Genomic DNA, 19,979 nt, shown 5'->3' on the forward strand with positions numbered 1-19,979 from the left:
GAAACAGAGACCTACGCTGGCCCAGACTTAAACTCTCTTATCAATTGTACAAAACCCACACTGCTGATTTACTGAAAGATATGAAAACTGCAACCTGAATCTTAAGCACAATTGGATCTTGAAGACAAAATGACCAAACCTCTTACATAAAAATAGGAACAGCTGTATGTTGCATACATTGGATGATGGTGGTGAGCTTTTAAATCACCTAGTTCTACACGGATTTTGAAATGGCACATTAATGAAATGAATGAAAGCACAGGTTAACTGAATGGAACACAGCTTCATTTACACTTCAATTCTCCTAAAGATATTTTAACTACCTACTCACATTAAGTAACTAATTGCAATTCCCAATCTACCTCATTGGCAATTCATTTGAAATGCAAGTTGGTAGTGCATGCTTTACTATTCACTAGAAAACAAGGAAGCATTAATCTTGCTTTATTTGTACCTGTGAGATCTCATGCCAACATTTTCAAGTGTAAAAACTTGTGGCATATAAATTAGGCTTAGCAGAAATAGAAAGCCACCTTTTGGTGGAAATTTGACATTTCCCATAAATGCTGGTCCCCAGGCAGTTTGTATTATTTCTTTCTCAGTGAAGTGCATTAAGTAACTGTATATTGAACTTGAGTTTTCAGATGAATGTATACTTAAAATGCAGAATGTTGAGGATGTCCATTTCAAATGGTTTAATATTGAAAAATTATGTTGTCAAATTTATTACCGTTCTGCCACCAGCTGTTCTTAAACTGAACCTGCAAAAGTTGCTTAAGGTGAGTAATAACAGAGGGGAGTAGGAAGAAATTCATTTTCATTAGTGTTCTTTACAGGTTTTGAAAGCAAAAAGTTATCTTTTTATTTCCTGAGCCCCATAAAGAGAGGAGTTTAAAAAAATAATGTAGTTAATTCTTTAAGCAAATCATGCATTCACAGAGTAAGTATTTCAATTCATTTATTAACTCTTCTGTAGTATAAAACTTTATTAATATTCTTCATGGTAGTAATTAATTTGGTCATAATGATTTTCCTGTAGATATTCTGCTCTTTCCTCACCTATAACAGGAAAAGTGTGTTCTTTGTCCTAAAAATGTTGTTGACATTGTTGCAGGTTTGAATTTTCACACAAGTTTACGAGAATATCTTCTGAATCAGAGATATTTTATTTCACACTGGACAGTGAAATACAGACCTGAGAGTAAACATCTTCTGGATTTATTTTTATCTTTTCTTTAATCTTTGTTTTGGTGTCAAAATAAATCACAAATAGGCAGTTGTGTATAGAAATATCCCCCCGCAGTAACAATAATTAAACCACTGTAAATGCAAAACAATACAATAACAAAAAACAAGCCTTGGGTAGCATGTAGGCTAATTATTTTACTTAGGTTCAATTTTTTTTGATGTGTGACTACCATGGGCAATACAGTCAAAGACTACTCTTGTCTTGCTGTTTGAATAGTCAAGAAATCAAGAAGTGAAATAGTAGCGTCCCATCCACCACTTCTTTCAACACCTTTTCTTTTTTAAATGCTTTTTATTTTTGCAGGTTTTACTTGCATACAAACATACAAAGAAGCAGAAATCTGTGAATCTTAAGAACCTTAAGCTGAGGCTTCTATTCAAAACTGTTCTTCCCAAATACAACTTTTTAGGGAGTACTTGATCATGCTATCACTTTTCATTCTCTTGGTTTATTCTTCAAATTTCTTTCATTTTCTGTTCTTTGAATCTCTACAGCCTAGATCAAAAACATGATCAGTTCTCCATTTTTGATAGTGATACTGTGACAGCGTGTGGCTTCTAATTTGTCAGCTTGTGAGCATTCAGATTTTTTTTAAAAACTAGAAAGCTCAGTGGAACAATGCCAGTGAAGACTGCAAATGTTGGAGGCATAGGTTGCCAGTAATTTGAGTTTTGCTATCAAATTTTGAATAAGTTCTACCGGTTATTTGACTTAGTCCAGCAAAACTTGTGTGCTTATCAGACAAGTTACTGAGCTATTCATTGGCCTACAGCTGGACTTTATTACCAGTGCTCACAACCCTTTGAGCATAATAGTTCAACCTGTTTTCAACCCACCCCACCATCCCCATATCTAGCCCACACTTCATCAGTTTGTCAATGAAGATATTATGGTAGGGAGTGTTGAAAACTGAAACCCTTACCAAAATCAAGACAAACAACGTCCACTGCTCTACACTCATCTACCAAGGTAGTCATTTTGTCACAGAATGCTGTAATGCTCATCAGGCATGATTTCCAGATTCTAAATTCACGTTGAATGTTTCAAATAACCTTCATGTCCTGCTTTTAGGTAACGCATTGCATTGCATGCCTCTTGTTATGAGCTCCAAAGACACAGTCTATTAATTAGAACTAATTGTTTTACATCAGAACTAGCTGTATTTAAGCAGGTATCACATAAAACTGAGAACCTGAACTCCACATCAGCATTGTTTAATAAAATAAGGTTATTTCATATCAACATATATTTTATTATATTTTAATTTTCACATATGTAACTAAGTTATTGTTATTATAATTAACTATGACAGGACAGATAGAAGGGTAAAAACTCTGAGTTCCCAGATGGTAACAAGAGCATCAGCAACATAAATCGTCATTACCAGACAAAAACTCACAGCCAAGAAGAGTCTTCAACACAAAAACGTTCAGACAAATAACAACCAAAGGACCATCAACTATGTAACCACAATATCCCAAGAAGCTTACAACCAAGACAAAGTCAATTATTCAAATACTCAGACTGCACAGGTAACAAAGAGCTCTGGTTTGTATTTGGTTATAAATGAACATATTTTTTGGAATTATTGGGAAAGAGATATTGGTTCCAGGTAATTTTTAAAACTTAATATGAAAAGACAGTTTTTCTTCCTAGTGAGCCAAATCATATATTTGATTTCATAGGAGAGCTTCTACCTGTTTTGTTTTTTTTTTTTTTTGAAACATTCCTTTAAAATTTTATGGTGGTTGGTAGGAATCATTCTTTGAATGAAGCATTTTTACCAGTCTCTTTTACTGTTGATGAGAAATGTCCTCTTTTAGGGGAACACCTTTCCTCCTCACTGCTCCATCATCTCTGTACAATTATTGCCTCTACTTTGAGAAATTATGCCTTCTTGAACTATGGTTTGTAATTTTGGATGCTTAATCCTGTCACTGCTCAAATGAATCAAACTCTGTTGAGTGACTCACCAGGATTATTTTTGATTTGAACAGATCTTGACAGTTACTGCTTTGCATGCCTAATCTGATTCATTGGCTCTGCTCTGATTGCACATGCTCAATTAGAAACAAAGAAAGAAAGAAACCAGTAAAGCTCACCATTTAATATGTGGAATATTCCTTCGGTGCAGAGATAAGTCTTAATGGTGTGTTTTTCTAGAGCTGTCATAGACCTTGCACTCAGTGTCTTTTACAAATAACTCTGCATTTGAAGACAAAAGCAAAAGGGATGGTACGAGAGCCCCCAAAACCAGAATTACTTTTATATGTATATCCCCTTGACAAAAGCTGATCACACTGGCAACTGGAGCATGCTCTTGACTGGATCGATTTGATTTTGATAGCCTCAGGGCTCAGAGGATATACTTGTAAATTGTGAAGTCTCAGGATCAGGTGATAAACTCAGTCATTATAAAATCCTGGCATCCAGTGGAACCCTTTCAACTTTCTTGGTCTTCTCTATCAATGAAGATTATATATAGGTATATATAAATAATTTTTTTTCTCTTCTCTGACTTGAGTACTCTTCAAGAATATGTTGTTGGAAATCAGGAGTATGACATTTTCTGACAGCAAACAAAAGAAAATAATGTAAGATTATTAGAGTAGATAAATAAAATTCTTAGTATACAGGCATATGGATTTTTACTCATTGATTAATATAATGCCCTGTGAAGCAGATTTATTGATTATTGGGAATGTAAATGCAAAAGCACACTGTTTTAATCAAATTAGAAAGCAAGGGACACAGAAAATGTAAATGCATAAAGAAGGCCCTGGATATATTTTATAGTCATTCATCTATTTCCATGCCTAATCGAAACATAACAAGTTAATGTGACAAGAAGACATAAGATTCATTAACATGAGTAAAAAGATAGGTACACAAATCCAACCTGCTCAGAATTCTCACAGATGAGAATAACAAATCTCTTATTGGAATGGTTAGTCACACTCATTCACATGAATAAATCAATAGCTGCATTAGGTCCAATTAAAGGTCCTCTTCAACAATTATACCGGTCTCCTCTATTGATCAGTAGAAGGGGGATTTAAAGTAGGAATAAATTCATGTAAGTGGTGCCCATGGGCATGTGAGGCTGATACCGATGCCTGACACACAGGCACTGAGTCTCCTCTGAGTCCACAGGAAACACCACCTGTAGATGTTAGCGATGTGAGATCAATAGGCAAGAAGTACCTCTGGGGAAAGCTGGACAGAAATTTGGACTGCTGTGGGAAATTTTGGCAACCCTGGGAGTGCTTTTGTCTTCCTTGTCCTATCACATCTCCAAGACTGACCAACACTTACCAGTTTCCCAGACACCTTCAAGAAGTTTTGAGTGTTGCTTATGTGTTCACTGCTGGCTGCACCTTAATGAATGAGAAGACTCTTCTGTTTCCTTGTTTTCACAGTTATTGTTCTTTGATTATTCTTTGTGTTGTTTTTTTTTTTTTCCATGTGTTGCCCTCAATAATGACTTGTTTTTAGGTGAAGTGGTGGGGTTTTTTTACCCTTGGGTGACCTCTCTCTTTTAGAGGTGGATGGGAGAGGGTATCTATTGTTTCTCTCAATGAAATGGCACATGGTTATTGCTAGAAATAGATGTGACATTTTCATGTGGGCAATGACACATATGAAATGAGGCGGCTTTGGTTCGGGGAAGGGACCAAACCAGCATCGGGGGTACTTGCGCTAGCCTCCGAGGAGAAGGTCTCCATTTGAGGCAGCCAGCGGTAGCTAGTCTCTTGGTATGCGAGACTGCAGGGCACAATAGTGCCAGCCCGGCAGAGGTAGCGCAGCGCTGCTGAGAGTCCCAAACCCAAAGAAGGAGACACGAGACAGAGGTGTTGTTCAATGCAGGGGTGAAAGCTGATTCAAATTTATTCAAGGGGGTTCAGGGCAGATATAGGGTCGGTCGGGGTAGGTTCTGGAAACTGGGCGGAGGGAAGGAGGAGCATGCAAATCCTCCTACAAACATTGGGCAGGGGAAGTGAATATGGATAAGGGGGTGGTAACTGGGAGGCGGCAACCAAGTTTCCCCTCCAACCGGGCAGGGGAAGCCTGCCAAAACCTGGGATTGGTCAGTTCCTCGGGGTATCAGACCAATAGAAGAATTGTTGCTGTGCCTGCCAGGGCAGACACCAAGTCCTTATGGGAAGAAGGAGGTGAAAGCAAAATGGAGTCCAACCTAATATTAGGTTTTCTTCCCGAACTTAAAACACAAGACATATCAGTCCATCATGCAGTACGCGATTTGGTTGGTGTCCCTTCCTCGCCAACACCTTTCACTGCGCATGCCTTCCACTCTGCAAAGGATGTCTCTGCTGTTCAGGATCTCCTTGTTCCACAATGCTTGCTTTCCACATTTCATAGGTGTTCTTATTCTGCCTACTCCCAACAATGAAATTGTTTCTTCTTCCCAACTATAGCTTGTTCCACTACTGCCAGTACCACTACACAGATCACAAAGCCTAGAATTTTTTTCAACACAGTTCAGGGTGTAATTGTGATAGTAATTGAATGTCAGCAGTTTAAGAAGTTTTGAAACAACGTAAGCCTACAAAAATATAAAGAGAAGTTTACATTTTCACTCCAGCAACAATTACAAATCATCAACATAAAGAAACATTTTAGAAGAGTTTGGTTCCTCTTCTTAACAGCAATGACAACAACAAAACAACAGCAACAACGTACTAATACTAACAATTACTTATTTCTTTCCTTTCATGAAATATTTTCCTCCTACGCGGAATTGTCCAAAATATTAAAACAGATTTACTTAAATACCAGTTCTGCTTTGAAAGTGTTTGATTCCTTCACAGTATGAAAATTTGAGAAGGGTTATTATTATCCTAGCCAGAACAAAAAAGATATTCTATAAGGGCACTCAATATAGCTCTATATGAAAGATCCAAACAATATTTTTAAAATCTTAGTTAGCATATCAATAAAAAGTCTGATATATATATTTCTGACCTCTGTAGGTAGTGCTTATGAGCCAGGAGGAAAAAATAGTACTTAAAAAAAGCAAAGGAAGAGTGTGAAGCTTAGAATAACAATTCTAAAATTTCATATAGAAAAATACATTTTCAAAAGACATTAAAATGGAAACACTTTAGTCCAGAACTTTGGATCAATTCTTTGACAATAAGCATTATCATGAATTTTAATTATTAATTTCAAAGTTATCAGAATATTATAATGACCTAAACTTTGAAACAGGCTTCACACTAAGACAACATGATGGTAATGTTTCAACTCCTGAAAATAATGACTATGGACTACCTTTCAGAGATTCCTTTCTATTTTAATTAACCACCACATGGATTTTATTCTTAAAGTTATAAAGTAGAAAAACTTGAGTCTTCTCTTGTAATCTGGGGTACCTAGAAGCTGAATAATTCCTTAATGTCATATGCCTATTTCCAGCTCATCCACAGAGCATTCCATGTAAAAATGATCTGGTGAAAACTACTAGAAAGCTACTAAAAAACTACTGCAGTTTGAACTCCCTCATCAATTTATTCTCTCTGATATTAAATAACATGTCAAACATATATGGATTCATAACTATCGCAGTGGATAGTAAAGAAAGACCATGTTGCTGAGAGAAGTTGTGATAAAGACAGATAAAGCAAATTTCAGATCAATGACTATGTCACCCAAACTTATATTTCTCTACTCTGAGATCCTCAGGCTTGCTTAAACTGGAATTAACTCTATGCTGATCTAACTTTCCCACTCATCATAAAAGTGATATGAATAATCTATTGCAGAGCTCCAAGAGTGGAATTAAGCCATAAAACCAGGTCTCAGTCAGCTTTAGGATTGTATCAGACAATTAATTATGGCTTGCAGCAGAGCCATGGCTGATCTTATCTAGCTCTTTCTCTCATGTATTTTCCCCCCACCTTCATTTCCCTGCCAACAAAAGCCACACCAAATTTTCTACAGTCTGAACTGACTGTGTGCAAGGACACCCAGAGTTTACAGCAGTTAGCTACAGGTATAGGTGCCCCTGGTGGTCTAGTGGTTAAGGACGCGGCACTGTCACTGCCGAGGCCCGGGTTCGATTCCCGGTCGGGGCCACTCCCCGGGCAGATGGAGCTCGTTAGCCCTGTAAGGCAATCCATCTACATCCTGAGGACCTTGCTGCCACCGTCCAAGCTCACTTGGCCCCAGCAGATGAACCTTAGGATTAAAGGGTGGGCTCAGTTCCGCACACACTGTGTCTCACCTAAAAAATCCATTGCGCAGGCTGGAAGGTTAAAGACCTTCCCCGGTTCTTCGTTCATGAAGACTGGCCATTACATTACAGGTATAGGTATCACTGTAGGTAATTTATAAATAAGGATGTAGTGTTTCCAGGGGACCTGTGGAGAAGCACAACCCTGATTCTCAATAATTTGTTTCTTTAAGATAATTCTGGATTATTTACAATTTGACGTCCTGGATGCTTTTTATTCAATGCATGCATCCTCCTCATCTATAACACTGGTACTGATACTTCCCACTTCAATAAATGCTATAAATGGAAGCTGCTTCCTGAAAAGAAACTGCACCAGGGGACTTTATGCCCTAAATTTCAAACAAAAAGAAGCGAAACAAATGCTTTTTACCCTGAAAGTGTTGTTTCTTACAGTAATTTCTCACCACATGATTACAAATATAATTAATTTTCCAAGGGATCACAGCATAAATCAAAGAACTGATTAAACCATATTGTTTGTTACATGAAAATTCTATTGAGAGAAAATCAGATGCTGAAGACAAAAGGTAGTTTTGGGTCACATTATTTGTTTTTAACTACTTTCTCTAACCAGTTCAAAAGGAGACTTGAGTTGCTTATTCAACCCTCTCTCTTAATAAGCTATCACTGTGATTTTCTATAAGAGCAAACAGATCTTCTTAAAGAAAACTTTCTGAAAGTTAGAAACAAGCACAGAACACCCAGAGGCATGAGGTCTGTAGAATCTTTAAAAGGTAGCTGGAGGGGAGAGCTAAAGGTCTGGAATCTGATAACCAAAATCTCTAGTCTAACAAATAAATGTTTAGGGGATAGACATGTACTCCCCAAAAACAACCTAAGGTTGAAACCTCAGATTTCAACGCCCCCTCCCCCCCAACTGAATTTATTCTATATTGTTCTTAGTATTCATTCCTTGTAATATGGTTGTTCCAGAGACTCCAGTGTTGTACGACAACAATGGAGAAAGAGTTTTTTATACCAGTGGGATGGATCATCACTGTCTTTGCTATGCACTTGCAAGCCCAATTCAGATTGTGATTTTCATGAACTGAATAACATGACAAAGGTAACTTGCTTGAAGACCATGATCATGACATTGTTTCTCCTACAATAATGTTAGGTTCACTTGTGGTCAAAGAACCTTAATGGTCATTCTTATGATAGGGATTTAGAGAGATTGATCTGGGAACAATATCACTAAGAAAGTCAGAGGGAAGAAGAGAAATAAGACTGAACATCTGGTTATCACCTTTTTGTGATGCCTGATGGAATGAATGGTCATTGCTTCAGCCTTTCTACTAGAAATATTTAGGAAAAGGCAGACGACAGACATTTGGAGGAAAGGCTGGTAAAACAATTGCAGCAACTCCTCCAACCTGTATCTTGTTTTCCCAATTCCCTCTGTGAAAACTTCCCAAGAATCTTCACATCTAGACTGTCTTCCTGTTGCCTGTCTTTCTTGGAGCTCAGAGCTGGCACTGTTCTGCTCTAGGCAGGGATCTGTCTCAGCTTTGGCAGCTCTCCCAGTGGAAATTTTTTTACTTTGAATTGAGACTAATCTACCAGGCCATTCTGACACTAGCTGGAGTTTTTTTCATTTTACTTGCTGAGTTTTGATTGAGCTGCTGCAGTAAATTTTGTCAGTAAGAATGACAAAGTTGCATTTTCTGATCCTGTTTTTCTTAAAGTCAGTTTGAAACCTTCTGTCCTTGTAAGTTCAAACTTATCAAGTTATGTTACGCAGATAACTAATCTATTCAAGAAACTCTGTATTTGAAGATTGGAAACTAGAGGCTGTTTGTATGACAATTGAGTGTGGATATGCAATGCTGAAAGTACTTTAATATCATATTTGTCTCAAAGATAAGTTGTTGTGCAACTAAGTACACATAAGAAACAATTCAAATAAGTAATAAGAAATCTTTTTATTTGGATATCTGGTAGAATATAGTACTACCTGAAGAATGTACTTCGTTGTTCATAAATGAAATTAATTGGAATATGTCAAAAATTTTTTACTCAACGGTTTTGCCTTCCTGTTTCAATTTTTCATGTGCAAGAAATGGTTTCTTATTATAGCTAACAGTCTTTACAAAATTCAGTCATTTATCAACTGATAAAAATTGAAGAGATATTTGAATTTTTTTGAAGATTATTTCTGATATTTTGCTAAGAGAAACAAAGTCTGTTACATATCCAGATTTAGGATGCTTATAAATACACTATTATTATCATCAACAGCTATAATGAAAATAAGGCATTAAAATCCTCAGAGAAAAATATTCTAAGTAATTTGAACTGAAATATTCCTAATAATTTATTCAGCCATTAAGTGAAATAGTTACCAAAATCACTGAATAAATCAAATAGAAGGGAGGAAAGTACAGGAAAATTAAAAACACAGTAAAGATATAAACCACAGAATTGCATAGGACTGATGACAGCTGGAACAAGTGTGAATCCAAGAAGCCATATGGAGTTTCTCTGTTTCTGTCTTTTCTGGTAGCACCAGGAGAGCTACTGGGGAACAGCTGGCTCAGTTCTGCCTGTAGCCCAGTAGGGTTGCTGATAATGTCTGTAATCCTTACGTGGGGGGCGAGGGAGGAGAGGCATCACTGAAATCCTGCTGTCCTGGGCAGATATTTGTGCATATGAGAATATGATACTTAAATTTGCTCCTTGATATGCACTGTATGAACTTGTGCATATCAAGGAGCAAGCAGCTTGATATGAACTGTATAGTCAGGGTATAAAGTGGGCCAATTCTTTTCACCCCTGTTGCCTGAACAGAGAAGAGCACCTTTCACAGCTGTATTTGTTTTCCACATAATCACCCTTCTCTGCTCTGGGGGAAGTTAGAGCTACAGTACACTGGATATTTTTTTCCCATGATAAGTTTTCATAGGGAAAATATTGATTTGTCAAACCTCAAGGCTTTTCTACATATGTCTGTTTATTTCTGTGGAAGTTTTGTTAGGAAATTTTCAACAGAACAAGTGTGTTTAGGTAGAACTTGATGTTCAGTTTGAACAGGACTGATTGAAAAGGAATCTTTGTTTATATATTTGCCTAATGTATAATCATATGATTCAGGAATGAGAGTTCCCTAACAAGTAAGAGACTACTTAGTTTAGAAGAGGATTTTCTCATCTCAGTAAAGAATTAAATGAAGTTAAAGTAAAAACTTAAAACTCCATATTTTCATAGGTTGGATTTGTGGCGGTCCTTTACTACTAGTTTATACCAAAATAAAGGTTTATCATCTTAAAAAAAAAAAGAAATACTTGAAATTTTCTAATGTATTTTTTTCATTTTACTACTTTACCAGGTGAATTATTTCTTCCTCAAAACCCTCTCATTGCAGAGATGTTAAGATTAACTGCTGTGATAATATTAGAAGAAAAGAAAGACTGCTTTGCTTTTCCCCCAATATTAAATTATTTTTACAAGGTAAATTCTAGGAGAATTGACATTTGGTGTCAACACTGTATAAACAATAGCTGCCCTGCAATTGCTAATCTATTTCCTTCATTACTGCTGATGTCCTGAAATCCGCAGAACACCAGAACTGACAGAAAAACAACCCATTTCCTCCAAACTTTCCTGCTGAATAATTACTTCCTATGTTTATCTGATATATGCTTCCTGTGGGCAGTTTCCATACGCTTTCCTGTGCATGGGTTTTTTTAAGGACTCCAAGAAAAACTAAATTTTGCTGAGTGCCTCCTCAAACTAAGAAGCTGAAAAGATTAATGCAAGACAGAAAGATATTTAAGTATCCTTGAAAACATTTTCTTCAAGGATTTTAATACTGTTTTTACTAATAGCTTGGTTATAAAAATTTGCATTTATTCAGTTTTTAAAGGTGGATCAACTTTGCCTACTTATTACTGCTGTTGTAAACAAAATGCTTTTTTAGTCTTCTTCCTTGTGTATACAAAATCCTTTATTTAAACCCATTAATTCTGAAAGAAACTACTGTCATCTTTAGATATAAGAGAGAGCTTTTATCTTTATAGGGACTTAGAGAACTCGACATGTTCTCTTCAGTTGTGTGGGATCATAGGAAAGCTGCACACCTCTGAATACTCTCTTGCAACATGCCCTAGACATCAGCACAAGGCCAAGGTGGAACAGGGCTTGGGGACGTAAATCCTCCAGTTTCCCCTGTCTCCTGGGGCATTCTGAATTTCACGAAGCACTCACAATGCAGATTTGGTGCTTCTGTACATACCCATAGCACTAGTCATTTTTCCTACATGTCATTTGTCTAGTAATTTTTCAGGAAAAATGAAGTACTTGATCTCATGAAGTATTCCTCTTTTTGTTAATGTCTCCAGCTGCTCTGTGTGAAAAGACCTTTCAGTAACATTTAGCAGAATGGTCTTTGGTATAAGCTGGCCTTCAAAGTTGTGGGATTGTTTGTTTTTTTGTTTTTTTGTTTGTGGGATCTATGGTTTCTTAGATCTGTGAGGAGTATATGACTCACTAGTGACATCAGAATCTCTGTATGTGGCAGAATTTCTTTGGGATTCTTCCATAAATTCTCTGACAAATGATTGCATCTTCAAGTTGGATGAATCTTAATGAATGGGTAGATATTTAATTCAGATGGTAGACATGCGTGTTTCCAAACTCACAGGTATTAGTATCTTCTTGGGTGGGAAAATTCTGAAGTTGTTTTATGGAGATAGACAGACCAAGTGATTAATTCAGCTATTTATGTTAATCCTTCATCAGAATCTGTTTTACAAGTACAAAAGTAGTGCATGACTTATCTCTTAATGGAAAAAAAATGTAATTTTGCAATACTTTGGCTAAGACAAAGCTTTCCCTCTTGAAAGAATGAATCACTCTCCATTGTCAGGAGGATATCCATTATTTGTAGCTGGAAAACAGATTAGCCTAAATATATTTGACTATGTACACACTTGGTTTAAGTTATTAATTGAAAATAGTCTTTTACTGTAAATTGGTAGAACCTTCTAAACCTTACTAGAATACCTATGTTGATTAAATATTTGGTGATACATGCTCTGTGTAAAAGAAAAATCAGTGTTTTCAGCAATAAGTCTTGTCCTGTAACAGTTTCATTAAGTTTAATTGGGCTGAATGCACTCAGTGAGTGAAGCTTACATCTGCAGCAGGGAAGATCTTCATTGTGAAAGAAGCTGCGTAATAAATGGGGAAAACTAAATCAGTTATGAGAAATGGCTGTGTTTTAAGAGGCAGGCTTTATCTGGAGAATAATGAAAAAGGTTGGAAGTTTCTATGCTGTAGAGAGAGGGCCACTTATCTGATGTGAAATGAGAAGACCAATTACTCAACACTTCCAGAAGTGGGTGGAGCTTCAGCAGAGGCCGTGTTTCGATTAGATTCTTCCTCCATCTGCCCTCTATAAACTGGACAATGCTCTCAGGCACATGATGTGATTCTTGAGGAGTCCTGGGCAGGGACAGGCATTGGACTCAATGATCCTGATGGGTGCCTTCCAACTCAGTATATTTTGTGGAATCCTAAATATGTGGAATCCTATGATTCTGTGGAATCCTAAATATGCAAACTTCCTAAATTATATTTCTCTTTAGAAGGGGGAAAAAATGTCCTCAAATTATATTTTAAGAAGTAAAATCCTAGTGCAATTGATTTTAATTAAAACAGTTATTGTGCAGTTCTTATCTTTATGTTTGCATTGAGAGGGTACAGTGAGTTACTATTGTTTTGAAAGAAAATTGAAACTCTTTCCTAATTTAAGCATTGTAAAAAGAAACAAATGTATTTTAGTATTTTAAACATCTAGAATTGAACAATGAATGAATCTCATTAGTATCTGAAGGATTTTTTTGCTGTTCCTCTTGCTGACATTTCTCCTTATGGTTTCGTTTTAGCAATCTTATATCTTTAAACACAAATCCCCAGGACAAATGCAAGAGTGACTGGATTTGATACAAATCTAAAAGTACACATATCTGTCATTATGGCTGAAGCCTAAATAAACAATACAAATTGTACAGTGGAACATAAGATTAATTTCTGAGTCTGAAGGTTCTACTTTTGTAAAATACACTGTGTGAAATTAAAAAAAAAAATCAAACAGGATTAAAAAAATACATTAACTGAATATGGGATTTCAAACATTAACATCCATCATTCATGGTTGCATGGTCATTTCATGGGGTCATTACCTTGTAAGACAGCAGAGCTTATGTTCTTTTGACTGTGTCTTTCTACCTTAACATATTTGGAAGTCTTTCAAATTCAACTTTAGAACTGATTTACATAAGTTTATGGTGTTTTTTCAGTTCTGTTATATCCTGTACTTTGGCAATCTCATTTGAGGAATAGATTGCCTTCTTATCAATACTCACACAAAATAGCCTAATGAAAGTTCTAAAAATGTCATCCTTCAATGTGGCTTTAAATGCGTCTTTCTTGGATTAGTAGTTTTTTTCTCCCTTTCTCTAGTTTTTAGTTCTTCTTTTTTTTCTTCAGTTAAAGATCAAAATGGATGTTCTGTTAGTATAAATATGCTTACCTTTGCCTTTGACAACTTTGTCATGAAATCTCCTCTCTCCACTGTACAGAAACTTCCACCCTTCTTAATTATTCTCCAGATGAAGCCTGCCTCTTGGAAATACAGCCGTCTCTCATAAATGATTTACTTTTCTCCATTTATTTTACAATACTTGCTCTTTTAAAATAATTACCTAGTGTGATTGCTGTATTGCCTTGGCTAAAAGCATCCAATCTGAATAGTTATACATCAGGTAAGGTATCCTCACACCAGTCTGCTCAGGCCTTGTACAATTTATTTTTATTATTATTACACCCTGGTTGAGACCCAAAAGTTAAGACATGTCCTTTGGAATGACATCAAGCATGCAGTGTTTTCTACTCATCTAAAATGTTATTTATTATGTGGATATGTTTCAATGCCCTTTGTCTCAAGGCCTGTGTGTTGTTTGATACAGTACTGTACTCAGTAGACAGAGCATTATGTGGATTGTAAAACAGCTCTGAGCCAATGTTTTAAACTGTGGTAGCACAATAACCATGAGTTGAGCACCCAAGAATGTGGCAGGTAACCACAAGCTATAATTCTGGCAATTACAGCAAAGATATTTTGAGAGACTGGATGGCTGCAGTGGTATTTTAATGTTCCTTTTAAGGTCTTCCTTCAAGTTAACTACTCAGTTTTGCTTAGCTGGGCTGTCACGAGTGTTTAACTTATACTGGAAAAGTTATTCCAATCCAGCAAGTTGTTTAATTTCTATGTATTCTCTAAGTTTAGTATGCCAGGGCATGGAAAGAAGATGCAAAATCAATAAGATTATATGCAAAGGGTCAAATTTAACAGTGCTTTTTCCTCCCCAATATTTGGATATTAATTCCAAAGATTTCTGTGTTTTTTCTAGTTTCATGGACAGAGAACGTACAAATTCTGGATTTTGCAAAAGAAAACAAAAGAGCTAGTGTTTTTCTCATAGTTGCACATATAATCTATTAGACAGGAAAGAAAAACCCAAATCAAATATTACCACTTGAATGACAAGAGGTCTTCATATACTGCAAATATATTTAGACAAACAAAACAAACTGGCACTTGAGGAAGAGGTGTTGCTGTCACTCACTGAGACAAATGTTATCTCAATTTTGGCTTCAAATGGTCAAATAGAATAAAAATGAGAAAACTGTACAACTATGTAAAGGTCTTGTTTAAAGTGATGTCAATATCCTCATCTTTGAATGCTTGTGTATTAGCACATGGTTGTTTGCATCAGACATCTTACTCATGCCATACCTACTGCCACTTGTACCAAACATACATCTCATTATTTCCTTCCCTCCACTTCCATTTAATGAAAAAACTCATGAAAAAGTGCTTCTGCTTTCCATCAGGTACAGTGACGAAGCTGATTTTCTCTCATTCCATCTTGATCAAGAATTGTAGCCACTAAATTTGAGCACTTCTCCCAAATTAATATCCCCCACTTATTTTCATAGATAAATTGTTATGCATGATACTTAACAGATTTTTTAAATTAAATATAAATTTTATCAGTTGTATAGCTTAACCTGATGTTTTGCTTGAATATACTGTTAATAACCTCCCATACATGTTGTTTTTCTTTTTTGCTGGTCCTTTTTTAAATATTTATATTTATTTTGGCTATTATTTGGTTTTTGATGGTGCAGTAATGACATGATGCACAATTTTTCCTAAGAAAACATCTAATATATTTTTTGTCTTTTAATATGTAGTACCTTTTTTCTCTAGTAAAAATTAAGTGATTCAGTGGCCTGAATATATGTGAATATATATGAAGATCAGGAAGTATAAATGATAGTGCCTCAGCACAGGTGACAGAAATTAAAAGGTAGGATTCTTACTTGTTGTGCAAAGACACAGATACATTCGATTTACTAAGGTGAATCAGAAGATAAGCTAGCTTTCACTTATGTCTTTTGTGCTGAGGTATCGTATTATTTTAACTGTCTGTTAAATACACCTGCCATAGGGTTTGCTTTTAAGGTGGTTTTCATTCCTTATGCTGTGATAGTGCAGGGAATACCACGTGGACAAAACAAGTATTGCACCTGTAAAATGAGATCGAGGATTTGAAAACTGCTGATTTTCTTTCCTATACTGACAACATATTTAGGATTTAATCATAGCATAGTCCATTTCTATTTTTAAGTGTTGCCTGAGTGGAAATAGAACAAACATATCCTTGTAGGTGCAAAAATGCTGTAATAATTTCCACATTTTTTTTTTCTCACTGCTATTTCTTAAACTGAAAAATACTTAACTCCCAGAGAAACCTATGAATGTTGAATAATCATAAAGGTGACACTGACATACATCTTATTATAAGGTTTCATGTCTTAATAGAATATATAGCCTAGATAGCATGACATGGATTCTGACATAAAATGTCCTCCCCTGGACACTCTGACGTTACTGAAAAATCCTGTGTAATTATTCAGAGAACAGCAATCAGAGTTCCTGATGAAGCCTTCTATTTCTAAACAGCCTTTGGCTTTTAAGAAACATGTATTTGGAAACTGTCTTAAGTGCTATTTGACACTAACTTTTCCCTCTATAAGATTTATTAGTAAGAATGAACTAAATGAAACTGTCTGCCAAGTCTGAAAAGAGTAATCTTTCTATTAATTCTCTTCAGGGCTTTGAATTTTGGAAGATACCTTTAGTATCTCCCACTGCAAGACAACAGCTTGCTATATCTTATCTTTAAGTCTACAGGAAAGTTATCACTTTATTTTTTGTCAGAACAATGGGGAATCTCTCCATGTTTTAATTGCAACAAAAAAGATGGGGCCCATCTCATAAATAAATGAAATGTTGATTTATTTATGTACTCAATTATGCATTTTTAATAGTCACAAAATCAAAAGGAAACAGCAATATTTATAAAGAGGCTTCATTATACTGAAGGAGTCTGTTGTACATTTAGGTAATGCTCCCAACATCTTGATAAGAATCAGTATGGTACTGAATTAGCTAGAGAAATAAATTTATGTCTATTGATCTTCCTATCCTGTCCATTATATATCATGCAGACAATTTTATTTTTCATAAAACTCAACAAATTCTTGTCAGTGTGTGGACTACATGAATTTTTAACTGTAAAATCTTCCTTGGAATGAAATATGCCAGTGCTAATCTATTTGTCTTTGTTTTGCTCACCCATGGGATCATATCCCTCACACACAAAATATTATTTTTTAAATAAGCAAACTTTCAGTGTCAAGGAAGACCATAATGGTTGTGCAATAGACAATGTGGCCTGATGTGTCAAAAGTCCATGCTTTATAGCTCCTGAATTACACCTTGAAAGAACTTGTTGCTTCTTGGATCTGAAGACTGAACACAACAAGAATGTTGCTTGTGTTTACTGAAAATCCTTTTATTTTCTTAAGAAAAAATAAAACTTAAATAGTTTGATTTTTTATTATAAATAGAATTCAAAATTCTTTAAGATATACATATAACATTATTCTTAGATATAAATTCTATCTTTGGAACTCAGATATTCTAATTTTTTTTTAGGTTGAATCTTACATAATAACACTGTGACATTGCTAAATGAACTCAAAACATACCGCAGTGTGTCAGTTGTCTTTCACATCTACACTAGAAAACTCCAAGAGACATAAAGTGGAGCCGGACTCTAAAGTAATATTTTTTAATAAAGCAGCTTAAAATAATTGGTAACACTGTTTAATCTTTAAAAAGATTTGAAATTTGTTCTGTGCAATTACTTATAAAATTCTAACAGAGGTGCAAACTAAGGTAATCCTTGCTAAATGATCTTTATCCTCATTTGATCCAACCCATTTCTCTTTTGTGCTCTCCATTCTTTCTTACTTATAATCAGTCTCCAAATGTCTCCTGTTTAATAAGTGGTCATTCATAAAAGTTTCTCCTGAACTCACAGGAGCTTGAGTGACAGTGGAAGTTACTGGGGTAAACGAAAAAATAAAGTATGATCTATGAAAAATATAGGAAGAAACATCCTAGTGGATATGGGAATCTACTTTGCTCCCAAACCAGATTGTCCTCCTTTATCTGATCATTCAGGAACATGCAGACAGGGGAAGGTGCTTCCATACGATTGCCAGAGATGACTGAAAATTTTAAGGTAGTTTATTCTCCATGAGAGTGCCTTTCCCTCTCCTGGGCAAAGGAAAAGGTCAGATGCCCCTTGCAGATTTTGAGTATTGAAATCTTTTCAGTGAAACTCAGTTTCCAGTAGGAAAATAAAAGTGATATTTCTATTCTTGTGTCAGATTAATGTTTACTTCACCTCTCAGAATATCAGAAGTAGAGATAAGGTAGTAGAAAACAATTGGAACAAAGTGTGAAGCAACAGAGGAGGAATAAAAGAAGAATCTGAAGTGAAATTTGATTGCAAATATTGTTTAGAGAGTAAGGAAAGGAAAAGATTTGAAAATTCCAAGAACCATAAGTCTTCTACTTAGGTTTTTTTTTCCAAAAATACAGTGACTTTATGCCTTCAAATTTTTTTAAAATGTATGAAAATACTTTTATTATATTAAATAATTTAAAAAAGAAGTCACTTAAAAAGTTGTTCATCTAACAGTATTTAGATTGGGGTTTTTTAAGGGTAAATATTGATACTCTGTTTATTATGTGGAGTCCTTTAGATCAAAGACATGTTTCAGGTGGACGGAGGAAGGAAGAGAGATGTTTTGGCTTAACTTCCCCAGTTGTGACCAATGTTCAGTCTGTTCAGTGTTATAGCTGTCTGATGTTATGGACCATTCTAATCAGAACGCTTCCAGTCAGGATAGGATTGTATCTGTCTCTGTGTCTGTTTTTTAATGCATATGGATTTCATGCTTCTGAAATAAAGGCTATTTCCATATGCTGTGAATATCTGACCTTGGTATTGCTGACAACAGCAGAGGCCATTACAGCTCATGGTAGCAAACGTTAGCGTATGTAAATTAAATATTTTTTCTTTTTTTATCTTTGGGTAATTGGCACATTTTCTATGTGCCTGAGCTACTAGTAGAATAAGTTACATGGAAATGGAACTTATTAACATCTGGACAAAGGGGACAGTGTTGTTTTATATGATGCAGCAGCCAAATCAGCTTCATTTATCTACATATATCTATATTATTTATTAAATCAGATTCACTATTCATAGTATCTATATTATCTATATCAGTAACCTGATGTTTCTTGTGAGTTGCTGGTAGGACACATCCTGGTGCTGAGTCTGAAAATCTGTGTTGTATTTTAGCCCTAATCCTGTAAAAATAAAAATTCTCCATTTTCTGTAAAGCCAACCTTGTTACTTGGTAAATTTTTAGTCTAAACTGTATTTATGTAATTTATTCACAAAACCAAGATTTAATATTTTTAATGTCTCCACAAAACAAAATTGTTCAACCTTTCTTTTTGTTATACAGAATGAAGTAGCAGAACAGAAAAAAGTAGAAGAAGCAAAAATTTTAGTAGACTTTTAAAGACCTAAAAACAATTTTGTATATGAATTGCTGTAGCTGTTATTCATTTTGATTTCACATCTTTTTCAATTTATTCCCTGGACACAATTCTGACCAATACACTGACTTAAGTAGCTGATATTGTAGACAGATGTTAGCTCAAATCTTCTTGGATTAGTTTTCTTGCAGAAATTTACAGATATGGACACACTATATAGACATCTAAGTTTTCAGAAACTAATGGGTTACAGATACACTTTAAGATTTTCAGGCCATGTGTTTGAAAACATTTCTGCATCGAGTCATATCAATTTGCCACTTGAGAACAGAAAGGGGGAAATGAAGTGTTACTGTCACAATCAGCTACTAGAACACATGATTTTACTTTAATATGAAAAGGTTACATTCACAAATGATGATGGTTTTGTTTTTTTAGCTCAGAGGAAATAAGGGAAAGGTGTTATGAGTTCTGAG

This window comes from Empidonax traillii, unplaced genomic scaffold (assembly GCF_003031625.1).
Source record: "Empidonax traillii isolate 1590-97213 ecotype Southwest subspecies unplaced genomic scaffold, ASM303162v1 scaffold446:size905785, whole genome shotgun sequence".
NCBI classification, from domain to species: domain Eukaryota; kingdom Metazoa; phylum Chordata; class Aves; order Passeriformes; family Tyrannidae; genus Empidonax; species Empidonax traillii.